Source organism: Mus caroli, chromosome 18 (genome assembly GCF_900094665.2).
Source record: "Mus caroli chromosome 18, CAROLI_EIJ_v1.1, whole genome shotgun sequence".
NCBI classification, from domain to species: domain Eukaryota; kingdom Metazoa; phylum Chordata; class Mammalia; order Rodentia; family Muridae; genus Mus; species Mus caroli.
The window spans coordinates 61,507,377-61,521,433 of NC_034587.1; the positions used below are offsets into that span (position 1 = coordinate 61,507,377).

General features: G+C 41.8%; 1 pseudogene; it reads right to left on the minus strand.

The window, feature by feature from the left end:
• Positions 1–10,591: 10,591 nt before the first annotated feature.
• Positions 10,592–10,691, minus strand: LOC115029946 (annotated as a pseudogene).
• Between the last annotated feature and the right edge of the window lie 3,366 nt (positions 10,692–14,057).

Genomic DNA, 14,057 nt, shown 5'->3' on the forward strand with positions numbered 1-14,057 from the left:
GATGTGTGACACTATTCACAGGGAGACATGAACAAACTTTTATGTACCCCAGGTAGGAAACCAACTGAAGACCAAATTAAGGATTCTATCAACCCCCAACTTGGAGAACCAATGATTTTTATTGAGGCTATCTACCAGAATGTGAGTGAGGGTTACTTGTAAAGGCAGAAATGACAAAAAGACAGATGCATCGCCCAAGCCCACTCCAGCATTGGTGATAGACTATGACAGCTGGAAACCTGGAGCCCATTGCATAGCCTACAGGCAGCTCAGAAGGCTGGAGAGAGTCCTTTCCATGTATCTCAGCTGGTCTGAGCCTCTTCCAGGCAGCTTGACTGGTCTTTGCTTCCTCTGGGCAGTTCTGCTTGTCTAACAGTGTCTCTCAGCCATCTCCACTGCTTGTGCATGCTTGGGGGAAGAAGGGGATTAGAGACTCTGGTTGGTTGTTTTCAGGGACTTCCTGAAATGCACTGAATTGTTTAGTTTCTGAGTTTAAGAAGCTTCCCTGCAGGGTGGGAGGGTTCAACTTTCCTTGGAACATTCTATTGTGTTATTGCCCTGTAAATATCCTAATGAGCTTCCCCCTTAGAAACATCCTGCTGCTCCACCATCCTTTCAGCATCAGTCTTAAAATATTCTGACATTTTGCCTCCTAAAAGGGAGGCAAAGACATCTTGTGCCTTAAGGAGTTTCCCTCTAAGATTCAAGATTTTAATCTAAACAACAATAGTGTATGGGTATTTGGAGGTGGGCTTTCACTGATACAAGTCCCTTGTCATCTCTAGTTCCATAAGGCACCCTAGTAAATTCATTGGATTACTAAGCTAGACTCGGATGGCATCAACTTCTTGATTACCAGTACTCTAAATGGGGCTGAAATAGATAACAAGGGAGCAAAAAAAAAGAAAGTGTGGAAACGATCTGGAACTGCTATAGAGAAGATCAAATGCAAATCGAGAAAAGGAAAGAAAAATGTCAACTTGAAAAGTCCAGCAATGGCTATGAATGTGAACGATCAGAGGCAGCTAGGAGGAGTTGCAGGCACGTGAATGATAAAGTTTCCTAACACTGAGTAGGTACCAAGCACCTTGAGGGTGGATTCCTGGCTTTCACTCTGACCTGAACTCCAGATACGGAGCTAGCCCGGAATGCCCACCAAAAGGGGCTATTTTCTGTAATCAGCCCATCAATTGAGCAGAGGCTAAACTAACCTGGAAGTTGGACTCCAGAATGGGTTAAACAGACACAAGTTGTGCAATGCCTTTCTTCCACTCAGGTCTCTGAACCTTCTCTGTAACCCTGGCAATATTGCCTAGAGAGTCATCCAGGGTTGGCTTGGTGAAATGTACCGCATGAGCCCGTAATTACGAGAGTCTCTGGGGGGAGGGGCCTAGATTTGAATTTTTATAAGAGCAGATAACTCTTACAGGCAGGAGCAGGGGGGCTGAGGAGAGTCAAAATCATCAATGCATTACATTCTGTGCAAATCACTTAAACGAGTCACTTAAACGAGTGCAGCCTGAGAAGGCAGATAAACTTCAACCTCATTGGCCAATTGTGATTGATTGGTAGTAGCTGCCTGGGTCATGACGTTGACGTGAATAATGAGGACTTTGCCTCGGCTTCAAGAGGATAAAGCCGTAGTAAATTAGTGATGTCTGCCATGGCCGAAGTTGGAGGTAGTGAATGGGGTTGAAAGCCAGGTCCTTTTCTTTCATTTTCTCCTAGAAAGATCTAACTATAGTTTTTCATTTTATGCTGAAGTACAGTGTATGTACAAAAGGATATATATATATATATATATATATATATATATATATATATTTGAGAGAATCAAAATAAAACACATGCTTTAAAAAAAAATCTTTATATAGCAGGCTCCAAAATCCTGGATAGCACACTGCATTGTCTCACAACTTTCTTAATGTCTAATTTAAATAAATCCCTTTTGGCATAATTTAAACCCTTTCATTCTCTCCCCAGAGGAGAACACAGCAGCTGCCCCTCCTCCCTTCCTCCATATGCCTCCCTATTTTTAAGAATTCAGTTCTCCAGAAACACATTAATGAGACGTTTCTATTTTAATGAGTTATTTGTTTGGTAGGTTGGCATTCTTCCTCTCCAAAGCTCAAAATTCTTTGTTATGGAGACAAATTGGAATAGAACATGGAGAGCCAAAGGAATTCAGAGCCGTCCAAGCTTTTCTTGTCACAGATGGGGCAAGAGGCCCACAAGAATAAGGCCTGGCTTGTCCACACAGTAGAACCAGAACTAAGTCCCAATCGTCTCACCTCTTTCCACAGAGTTTCTTCCACCACGCCATGATAGTGGAACTCAGAGTGTGATTTGAAGAGAGTAAGCACAAAACTAACACGTATCAGATTCCTATCCATCAAGACCATTCCATCTGAAGCTCCTTGTCTCTGTGCCAAGGGTTGAAGCTATGAAACAGGCCAGGTCAGGAAACTAGGGGACTCTTTGCCCAGGAGCAACCTTAATCAAGAATGGATGAAATGGGTAGATAAATGCTCAATTTATCATCCCTTCTTTGATTCAACCACTTGGGCTGAGATCTCTGCAAGTATGACCAAAATAAGGTAAGGTCATCCTGTTTTAGAATGGGCTTTGAACACACACACACACACACACCACATATTTACAGTATATACATACATACACATACACATACATATGATAAAATTCATGAAGTTATGCTTTTTATATGGATTTATTGCATTTGAACTATATCTTTACAAAGTTGACTTTAAATTTTTATTGTATTTTTTTGTTGCTGGTATTTTTTTTTCCTTTGTACCTAGAGATAAGATTTCACATAGCCCAGGCTGGCCTCTATCTCACTATGCTATACAGCAAATGATGGTGTTGAACTCCAGGTCTTTCCCAGCCCTCCAAGTGATGCCATAGGCATGTGCCACCATGCCTGGTCATTGTGTTGTTCTGTTAGTGATTCTGAGGATCAAGCGCAGGGCCTTGAGTATGCTGGTTAGGTGCTGTATCACTGACCGACCTCCACTGAGTCCCAGGAATGCACATCATCTTTGATTCAGTGATTCTGTTTACAGGGATTCATCATGTAGAAATACTTGCACAATTTCTCTAAGGTGTATGTGTAGAACTGTATATCGCAGGATGGATTGTAGTTGTATAAAAACTGAAAATGTACAAGTAAAATCAAAGGCTGAGGGATGCTGTAATCAGGTGATGTCAAGCCACCTTGGATTCAATAGGGATTCAATAGGGACATTGTCTCCACAAGCGCTGCACAGGACAATTTATATACAGATGGGGATGGTGGATCAAGTCATTCTATGTGAAAAGGAACCACTTGTCAAGTATGTATGAGCCCACTGAGAGTATGGAACTATTTATGTGAGAGGCTGAGCTAATTTTGTGACTGAGCTTCTTGCGGGAACCTCTGCTCCTAGGTAAGACTGAGACATCTCTGGAGCAGGCAAATGGGGGGAAGATGCCATTTACTGCAGGGAGGAAGAAAGTTCAGACATGGTGAGGTGAGCACCAATTTCCCCTCTGTAAGAGGCATCCACTGGAAGTGTTTGTGATCTATGGTTTTTCTTCAGCCATGGCTTCATCAGTGTTGGATCCTATAGCTGTGGTGCTCTGGACCCAGGGCCTCTTCAGCAACACAGGGCTGATGGAATGGGAAAAGGGACTTGCATCCTCCTCAGTGGGAGCTGGAACTTGTATTGTGGATCTTGAAGAGATGCAGAATTCATTCAGGTGAAAACAGAAAGATAGCTAAGCAGGGGACACGTGGCTTGACATCGCCTGATTACAATTCTGGCTGGCGTAAGTTCCAGCAATTCCCATCTGATAGGCAGGTAGAACTTGAAAGCTGTCTAGAGTACACAGCAACCAGCATAAAGCTTGGCACAAGGGCTACCTTGGCATTGAGCTACAGAGAGGGAACACTAACATTTAAATGAGTTGTAAGTCCAATGGCTGATGCTATTACAGGGGAAGAAAGTCAAGGAAAACATCAGGAAGAAAGTCAAGTGACATGGGAACAGAAACTGGGCAGATGTGGCAGCTAGTCATGAAATATCAAAGAGGAAACCATAAACTTAAAAAAGAAAAATAAGGAAGGATTCCCACTTGCACATTCAAGAAGGGGGCCCAGGCAAGACTGTGACCTCAGACACAGAGCTGGCCTCCAGAGCTGTAAGAGACTCAGTTGTTGTCATTCTCAACCCTGCTATTCTAGAAAGACCCAAGAAAACTCATATGTGATATCTAATAATATTAATATGTAATAATGTAATGGCACGAGTAATGCTAAGATGCAATAATACTCTTGTGATTACATTACTATTACATTAATAATAATAATATAATAATAATGTAAAGGTAAGATGAAGCAGTGGCATGATTGGCACCATTTGGGAGACAAGAAGACGAAGCAAGGCTCACTTGTGGGTTGGAGAGATGCCTCAGTGGTTAAGAGCACTTGTAGCTCTTCCATAGAACCTGAATTTGTATCCCAGCATCCACATCTAGTGGCTTCCAACTGTCTGTAAGTCAGCTATGGGGAATCTGATGCCTTTTCCTGTCATCCACAGGAAAACAAGCCATCTTCTGTAAAAAGCATGTGTGTGTGTGTGTGTGTGTGTGTGTGTGTGTGTGTGTGTGTGCCACATATGTGTGAGTGCCTGTTCAGCATTCTTTAGACCATCATGCATGGCTGCTACTGCCCAGTAGTCGGTTACATATGACAAGGAGCTGTCTGTCCTGTGCTGTTTTGAGCTTCTGCTAGCTTGAAGTTGCTTATTGTGCTTCTCCACAGGAATATGACTTCCCATTGTCCATTTTGTACGCTGGATAAAGCTCCTTTTGTAAGTCTGCCCGATGAGTTGTCTCTTAGATGGAACAAGTGTGTCACCTTCGCTATCTAGGCGGCTATCTTAGCCAGTGCTCTGTTGCTGAGAAGAGAAATCATGACTATGGAAACACACATAAAGGAAGTCATTTAATCGGGGCTGGCTTACAGTTTCAGAGGTTTAGTTCATTATCAGCATGGCAGAAAACATGACAGCAAGCAAGCAGACACAATGCTGGAGAAAGAGCTGAGAGTTCTACATCTGGATCTTCAGGGAGCTGGAACAGAGAATGATTCTAGGTTTGGCATGAGTTTCTGAAACTTCAGCACCCACAACCAGTGACATATTTCCTCTGGCAAGGCCACACTTTCTGATCTCTGTTAAGTAGCTTGAGTCCTTAATAACCAATCATTCAAATAATATGAGCCTGAGGGGTGGGGAGAGGCATTCCTATTGAAAATGTCACAGTGTCTTACCTTTGTCACTAGTCTATAGGGAAGAGCTGGGCTCAGCCCATATCCCACAGATTACCATCACACTTCCCAACATCTGCATTTATCCTGAGCTTAAATGCAATCCAGTGTCTAATCTAAAGCACATACATACATTCTGGGTAAGATACCGGATGAAGATACTGCCTTGTCGCATCGACCAAATACAAGCATTTGGATGGTCTCCCCTTCCTCTTCTTAGTTAAAAGTTCACTAATTTATATGGCAGGTGCCTTGGCAACTCTCACCCAGTAGTCTAATGAAAGTTAGCACCCCACCTCAGTTTCTTTAGATGCTGCCGCCATACTTCAGACATCCCGTCCCTCTAGGTTCTCTCAAGCACTGGGAAAGACATCTTGGTGACTGATCTGGGAACAGAGACTCACATCCTGCCCAACCCCTCTTGAGAGGTGCTCAGTTTAGTTACACTTCTAAGTGGGAGCAAATAGGCCCAAGTGTCAACTGCTTGAGATGTGACAAATAATATCTCTGTTCATGGTGTTCATTGTCTAAAACTGATTTTACTTTAAAAAGCTTAACCTCTCCCCCTCTCTCTGACTCTCTGACCCCCCCCCCTGTGTGTGTGTTTGTGTGTGTGTGTGTGTGTGTGTGTGTGTGTGTATGTACATAAATACAATCCAAAGTGGGTGCTGGGACTTGAACTCATGTTCTCTAGAAGAGCAGTGTGTACACTTAACCAACAAATCTCTCCAATCTTAAATTTAATAAACACACACAGCAACAACAAAAACTCCCCAACAATTTGAGTTATAATAGAAGAGGGTTTTTTTTGTTTGTTTGGTTTGTTTTGTTTTTTGTTTTTGTTTTTGACAGATCCATTCAGCCCTAGAATATTATTTGCTTTGCCAAGGGCCAAAAGATTGCATTTGTAATCCTACGTTATCCTCCAAAGAGAAAGCCAGATCAATTTAATCCCACAAGGCTTGTTTTCCAGTGTAAAATTTTTGTTCAGCAAGGTGTAACTGCTTAGAGACGCCAGGCATCTGCAGAGCCTCTCCTTTGACAACTGTCACATTAGTTAGGATGAAAATCCCTTTCTCAACTAGAGAAAGATAGAGCCAGGCTGCAGTCAAACTTGCAGTCATACTGGGAAAGAGGCTCTGAGAGCCAAAGGTAGGACAAAAGGATTGAAATGGGGGGCAGTCAGGCTCAGGAACCCCACAGTGAAAACATAGCAGCAGGGAACAGCAGCAGAGAGTTCTCCAGGCCTTACTGGAGGCCTGGCTTCATTATCCTAAGAACTTTCCTTTGAATAATTCACACGGCACTCAGCAGGGTGTCATTTTTGTTTTTATGTCTGCTTAATAAATATTGATTGTAATGTCAGAAAAGGTAATTAAAAATTAAAGCACTCTTATGTTTAAGATGTTGACCCCTCACTTGCTGATATCATTTGGCAAATTGTTGGATGTGAACTTTGGTATCGCAGAGCAAATCTTTCAACAACAACAGAACAGACAGTGACTTGTAAGATAGAGCTACTGAGTGAGCAAACTGCTCTATTTCTTTCCACAATGCATCTGCGTGCACACACACAGTGTACTGGCTGGTTTTGTGTGTCAACTTGACACAGGCTGGAGTTATCACAGAGAAAGGAGCTTCAGTTGGGGAAATGCCTCCATAAGATCCAGCTGTAAGGCATTTTCTCAATTAGTGATCAAGTGGGGAGGGCCTAGCCCCTTGTGTGTGGTACCATCTCTGGGCTGGTAGTCTTGGGTTCTATAAGAAAGCAAGCTGAGCAAGCCAGAGGAAGCAAGCCAGTAACTAACATGCCTTTATGGCCTCTGCATCAGTTCCTGCTTCCTGATCTGGTTAAGTTCCAGTCCTGGTTTCCTTTGGTGATATACAGCTGTAAGCTGAATAAACCCTTTCCTCCCCAACTTGCTTCTTGGTCATGATGTTTTGTCCAGGAATAGAAACCTGACTAAGACACACAGTCCCTCTCCCTCCCCCTTTCCCTTTCCCTCTCTCTCCATGAGAATCCAAATTAAACCTATTCATTTCTTTTAACCATTTCCCATTAACAGCAGCTTCTTTGGCTGTGACTAATTCATGTGTAGCTATTTCTGTTTGTTTACATTTGCAGATGACTACAAAAGAAATTCCAGTAAACTCAATTTTATTTATTATTTATTTTGTAAAAAAAAAAAGTTTTTCATTATATATTTGCAGACTCTGTGATCCGTGATAAGCTCGCTAGCTACAGACTCACAGGTCACCTCTTTAAAGCTGGTATCTAATATGTCTGATATTAAATGAATCTAATTTTTAAAATGCTGTAGTCAGGACTTGTGAGATGGTTCAGTGGTAAAGGCATTGGCTACCCAATCCTGATCATCTCCAGCACCCACATAACGATAAGAAGCAAAAACAGGGTCTATAAAGTTGTACTCTGACCTTCCCACGCTCACATGTGCCTTCCTGTGGAAATGCACATATGTAATAAAAATATATTTAAGTTATGTAGTCTGCCCTGTGTTCCTATGTGCTCAACTGCTGCGGGTTCAATGGACTGCAGGCTGGAACTATTTGAGCCAAGCATGGTGAGCCCTCCTGTAAGCCCAGCACTTGAGAACTAGAGTCAGGAAGATCGGGAGTTCAAGTTCATTCTCAGCCACAAAGTGGAGTCAACGCCAGACTGGATGGTGTGAGACCCTGACTCAAAACAAACAAGCAAGCAAGAAGAAGGAAATATTTAAAAACAGTACATCTTTATTGACCCTAGGGATATTTTTTAACTGGCTTAATTTCTGACACTGTTATTGACATGGAATTTGTGCTGTACAAGGCAGTGGTTCTTAACCTTCCTAATGCTGTGACCCTTTAGCACAGTTGCTCATGTTGTGGTGACCCTCAACCATAAAATCATTTTCATTGCTCTACTTATAACTGGAATTTTGTTACTGTTATGAATTGTAATGTAAATGTCTGATATGCAGGATATCTGATGTATGACCCCCCCCCCCCCGAAGGGTTGTGACCTACAGGTTGAGAACCACTGGTGTGAGGTATTCCAAGTCATTTAGAGATGACCTAAAGCAGAGAATAAGTGTGAGTTCTATGCAAGCAATGCTCCATTTTATATATAGACCTAAGCATATGCAGAATTCAGGATCGTGGATATGGGGTGGGCTATGACAGAGCCCCCACAGACAGCAGAGGTGGGCAGCAGAGAGACTGACATGGTGATTCAAGATGGACTTATCAGGGTCTGGAGAAATGGCTCAGCAGTTAAAACCACTTGCTACTCTTCCAGAGGACCCAGGTTTGGTTCCCAACACCCCGCATGGCAACTTTCAACAATCTGAAATTCCAGTTCCAGGGATCTAAAGCCCTCTTTTGGCCTCTGCTGGCACCAGGGATGCATGTGGTACACAGACTTACAGGCTGGCAAAACACAAACACATATAAAACAGGGTTTTTAAAAAGTAAATACTTGAGCCGGGCGTGGTGGCGCACGCCTTTAATCCCAGCACTCGGGAGGCAGAGGCAGGCGGATTTCTGAGTTCGAGGCCAGCCTGGTCTACAAAGTGAGTTCCTGGACAGCCAGCGCTATAAGGAGAAACCCTGTCTTGAGAAACCAAAAAAAAAAAAGTAAATACTTAAAAAGTTAATAAATTATTTAAAGAAAACAAGAAATCGCTCATGGTAAAAACAGGTAATCATTAATCCAATTTTAGCACACTAGCTGCAGCTTTACTCGTGTACATTTAATAAAATGTTGGGGTCACGTTGCATGCACAATTCTGTTCTATTTTCCACTGTTTAATATGTAATAACAATTATATATTACTAGATTTTTAGAAAGAATTTTATACTAGAAATATTTGATATTATAGAAGGATCTAGTTATAAAGGTAATAGCAATATGTCCATACCAGAAATATAACTTTAGATACAACTGTGCAAATGTAGCTTAATTTCCTCAGATAATGGGATGAAAAGAGAGCTGCTGTAGCCAAGCTGTGCTAAGACACAGCTTGGCCTGAGCCCAGAGCACGTCCTTCTGTGTTCTAACTATCACTAGGTCTAGGCCTGGAAGCTCCTAGCCACTGTACAATCTAATCTTCCAAGCTGACTGATTCAATCCAGTGTCTCTCAGCTTCTGATTGAATTACTCACACCACCACCATACCCTCCCTCTCTCTCCCCCCTACTGCTGCTCTTAGTAGCCTCTCTTTTCTGTGGTGTTTACATGTGAGTTGGGCATATCATATCTCTGACTCATTCTGTCAAATCTTTTTCTGACTCATCACTTTGTCTGCTCCTCAATTAGACATCACTTTCAAATATGGCTGTTTCCTCCACAAATTAACCTTACCTTCTTACCTTCACTGTTAAGGACTAAAGGTACATACTAAGGGCATGTCTGTATGTCAGCATGATCATACTGTAATTCAGGGCATGTCTGCATTCCAGCTGGATAATATAGGCCTAGGAGGTCTTTGGATGTGATCCCTTGCTAGAGCAGCCACGTTGCTAGATTAAAATTCTTCTACACGGTTGTATCATAGAATACTAAACTTGCTCCTTTTTGAGACTAGGCCTCACTGTGTAGCTCTGGTAGCCTGGAACTGTCTATACAGGCCAGATTGGCCTTAAACTTACAAAGATCTGCCTTTCTCTACCTCCCAAGTACTGAAATTAAAGGCATGTACCATCATACCTGTCTCAACTTGCTTCTAGTTATTTGCTACATCATGCGAGGCAAATCATTTTTTAAGAATAATATTTATTTTATTTTTAGTTATGTGTCTGTGTGCGTATATGGGTATATGCACTTGGGTGCAGGCATTGACAAAGCCAGAGGGTTTCAGATCCCCTAGAGCTGGAGTTGCAGGTGTTTGTCAACCTTCTGACAAGTCTTCTGAGAAACAAATTCTTACCCTCTGGAAGAGCAGAAATCACTCTTGACAGCTGATCTGTCTTTCCAGCTATAGCTTTATATAAATATCTTTTGCAGAATCTTTGAATGTATGTAATAAGTTTTAAAGATTTATTTTTAAAATTATGCACATCCAATTTGAAATACATACACATTTAAAATTATAAATGTATCTGTGTGCAGGCAAGTTAACATGTGTGTAGGTGTCTGCAGAATCCAGAGGTATCAGATTCCCTGCAGCTAGAGTTGCATGTAATGTAAGCCACCCAGTGCTGGAAAGCATACTCAAGTCCTCTGAAAGAGTAGTACCCATCCCTAACCATGGAGACATCTCTCCGAAAACCGTGGGCCACTTGGCAAATTTGCATGTCATCTTTGCACAGAGGCCAGGCTAACTTTTTCTGTCTCCTTCCAATGTTAGCATATGTGCTGTTGCATGTTGTGTTTTCTTTTTGTCTGTTTGTTTTGGGTCTTACTCTGTCTGGCCTGGAACTCACTCTGTAGCTTAGTCTGATCTCAAAGTCTCAGTCTTCTTTCTCATCCTCCTGAGTACCTGGCACTATATAGGCTTTCACCACAACTAACTCGTGGACTATATGCAGTCACCATAACTCATGGACTATAGGCATCTGCTATAACTAACTTGTGGGCTATAGGCATTTACCATAACTTATGGATAATAGGCATTCACTATAACTCAAAGGTGTGTCTCTGAGTACTTCTAGGGCATATATTTCTAGAAGTTGTATTTTAGGGTCAAAAATTACAGACACATTTAAGACTCTTAGCGTTATGTTCTCCCACAGAGATACAAGCACATATGTGCTTATTGTTACTCCATTCACAAGATCAAGAAAATGGAATCAGTCTAGATGTTCCTCAACAGATGAATGGATAATGAAAAACGTTTTACAAGCATACAGTGACAATTTATTCAGCCATAAAGAAAAATGAAACGCACAGGGAACTGAATGGAAGTGGTGATTGTCGAATTAAATGAGGTTTCTCAGATTCAAAGTCACAAATGCCAGACATTTTCTCTCATATGAGATCCTAGCTTCCCATTTTTATGCATGTATATTTGTAGAGCAAGTGTGGGCATAGGTCATGAAATGAGATAGGGGCCTTGAGATATGGAAAAGAGGTTTAATGTTGGGGAAAGGGCAGTAATACAACACTTTCCCGTGGCTTGCTCAGTTTGCATTCTTACACAACCCATTACCAAGAGCCTAGGAATGGAACCACCCACAGTGGGTTGGCCCCTGCCACATCAATCACCCATCAAGAAAATACTCAACAAACTTGCCTACAGTCTGATGGAGATAATTTCTCAGTTGGAATTTACTACTCTCAGACATGTCTAGGTTTGTTGACAAAAATCTAACTAGTACAAATATTGACCAACAGCTATTAAATGTGGTTATTAAACAATTAAATGTTGTAAACTCACCACTAAATAAATTCTTACAAGCAAAGATGATAAACATTCAAGACTTACCATTTGGTAATATTGCTACATTTCAGTACTTTGTATTATGTTTATGTTATATTATATTTATCTTTCAGTATTTTTACAGCCACTATACCTGTATAGGAGCTAAATACAATGTCACATTACTGCATATCCCTTTTCAGCTTTGTACTCAATGATGTCACCATTGCCATAGCTTAAAATCAGCTCATAAACATGGTTATACCAAGAAACTGGCCTATGCTTTAAGATGGGGATTTACTAAACATCTTGTTGATGTTTATAAAATTTATAAAAGATAAAGTGCTGGGATAAAGCTCAGTGGGAGATCATTTGCTTAGCATGCGTAAGAGGCCCTAGTTCAATCCCAGATACCACAAGAAATATAATCTCAGCCCTTGGCAGGTGGAGAGAGGAGGATCCGCCTTGGCTACATAGCAAGTTTGAGGCAAGTCTGGGCTACATGAGACCCTGATTCAGGAAATAAAAATTAAACAAGAAAATGACCAAGCACTTTTAATAAATGAACTTTTAAGTCGTCTATGTTGTTAGTGATCAAGCCCAGGGCCTCACACATACTGGGCAAGCCCTCTACCCGAGAGCTCTGTTTATTGCTTGGATAACGTAGATTAAACTCAATGGTACCTAATGTCTGTAGCTATTACATTCTTAAGTTACAAAGTCAGTGAGGAACAGTGTTCTAACATTGAAACTGCTACTCAACTCAGCAACGAGGACAAAGCAGTGATGCGCCGACGTCCATCAACATCATTATGATGTCAAGACCAACCAGTGTTCACTTCGCGACCACCTGGCAATGTCTGCATCCACTTTGAGGATTTGGACAGCGATCACACACTTACCAACAGTCCAAATTTATGAAATGTTAGTCATGATATAATGATTAAAACTGATAGTAGATTTTGAAGAGATTGCAAGTCATATTGATGTAGAGGTGTCAATTGGAAGCTAAAATCATGTAAAAGAAAATCTAACAAAAAAAAATCTGATATCAACATGCAAGGGGTGGGCGTAGCTAGCAGACGTGGGTGCAGGAGAATGGGACTTGAGGGCTATAGGCTGAGTTCACTTTAGCCTGATTTCTCTGCTACTTGACTCATTTGTAACCAGCTGCTATGCTTTGCCCACCAAGACGGAAAGATATTCTCACAAACAATGAATAATAATCAGAAAATAATTAATAATAATAATAATTCACAGTAATAATACCACCAACAGTCTTCCTCTGAGGTAGTTAGAATGTTCTTGGCCCATAGGGAGTATTACTGTTAGGTGTGGTCCTGGGAGGAAGTGTGTCACTGTGGGGGTGGGCTTTGAAGCTCTTGCCCAATGCAAAAGAGTCAGTTTCTCTTGGTTACAATCCGATGATGATGCAGAACTCTCAGTTCCTCCAGCACCGTGCCTGCTTGGATGCTGCCATGCTTCCTGCCATGATGATAATGGACTGCATTATCATCATGCATTATCAGAACCTGTAAGCCAGCCCCAATTAAATGTTGTGCCTCTAAGAGTTGCCTTGGTCATGGTGTCTGCTCACAGCACTGAGAACCCTAACTAAGGCTGCTTCCCTTATGCTTCTTGACAGTTTCTTAACAGATAAACGACCACAATTAATGAATACAATTAGTAACAATGAATGAATACAATATGTTCTCGACCTTCCTAATGCTGTGACCTCTTACTATAGTTCCACTGCAATATGGATTATATAGTAGAGTATCAATTTATTATAAACTGCGCTAAACACCCATTATAACAGAAAAACTTGCAATAGACACCTATGATTTGTGAGAGCTCATTGAGCAATTCCCAGCTCACTGCTACCCCCACGCTATGCTGCCTGTCCCATGGCATGAATGGCTGTCTAGGTTTCCTCCTCAGTTCTAGTCACATTTGGTACTCTAGGCCCTGCCTAAGGCCTGCACTTCAATGTCAAGGTCAGTACAATTGGCGGAAGGCCATGAGCAGGCCTTGGCTTTGCACAGCATCCTTCCCCAGTTGGACTGGGCCCCAGTGTCCCTCAGGTCTCTGGCTACTTTCCCATCACTGCAGAGAGAGCTCTTCTAAGATTCAGCTGTCTCTCCTACCAGCCTCAAATCCTTGATGAAATCTGAAGTTGTTTTACACTCTGCAGTTTGTGGTTTGGTTTGGTTTTATCCCCTCTCTGGAAGAAGGTTCCAAGTGAACATTCTACAGCTCCGGGAAATCTCCTGTTAACACTTTAACTTGTGGACAAGGCTGCATCCTAAGCAATTGAGGATGGGTTTGCTTGTGGGAGTTTACAGGGTCTGCTCAGCCCTCATGGACGAATA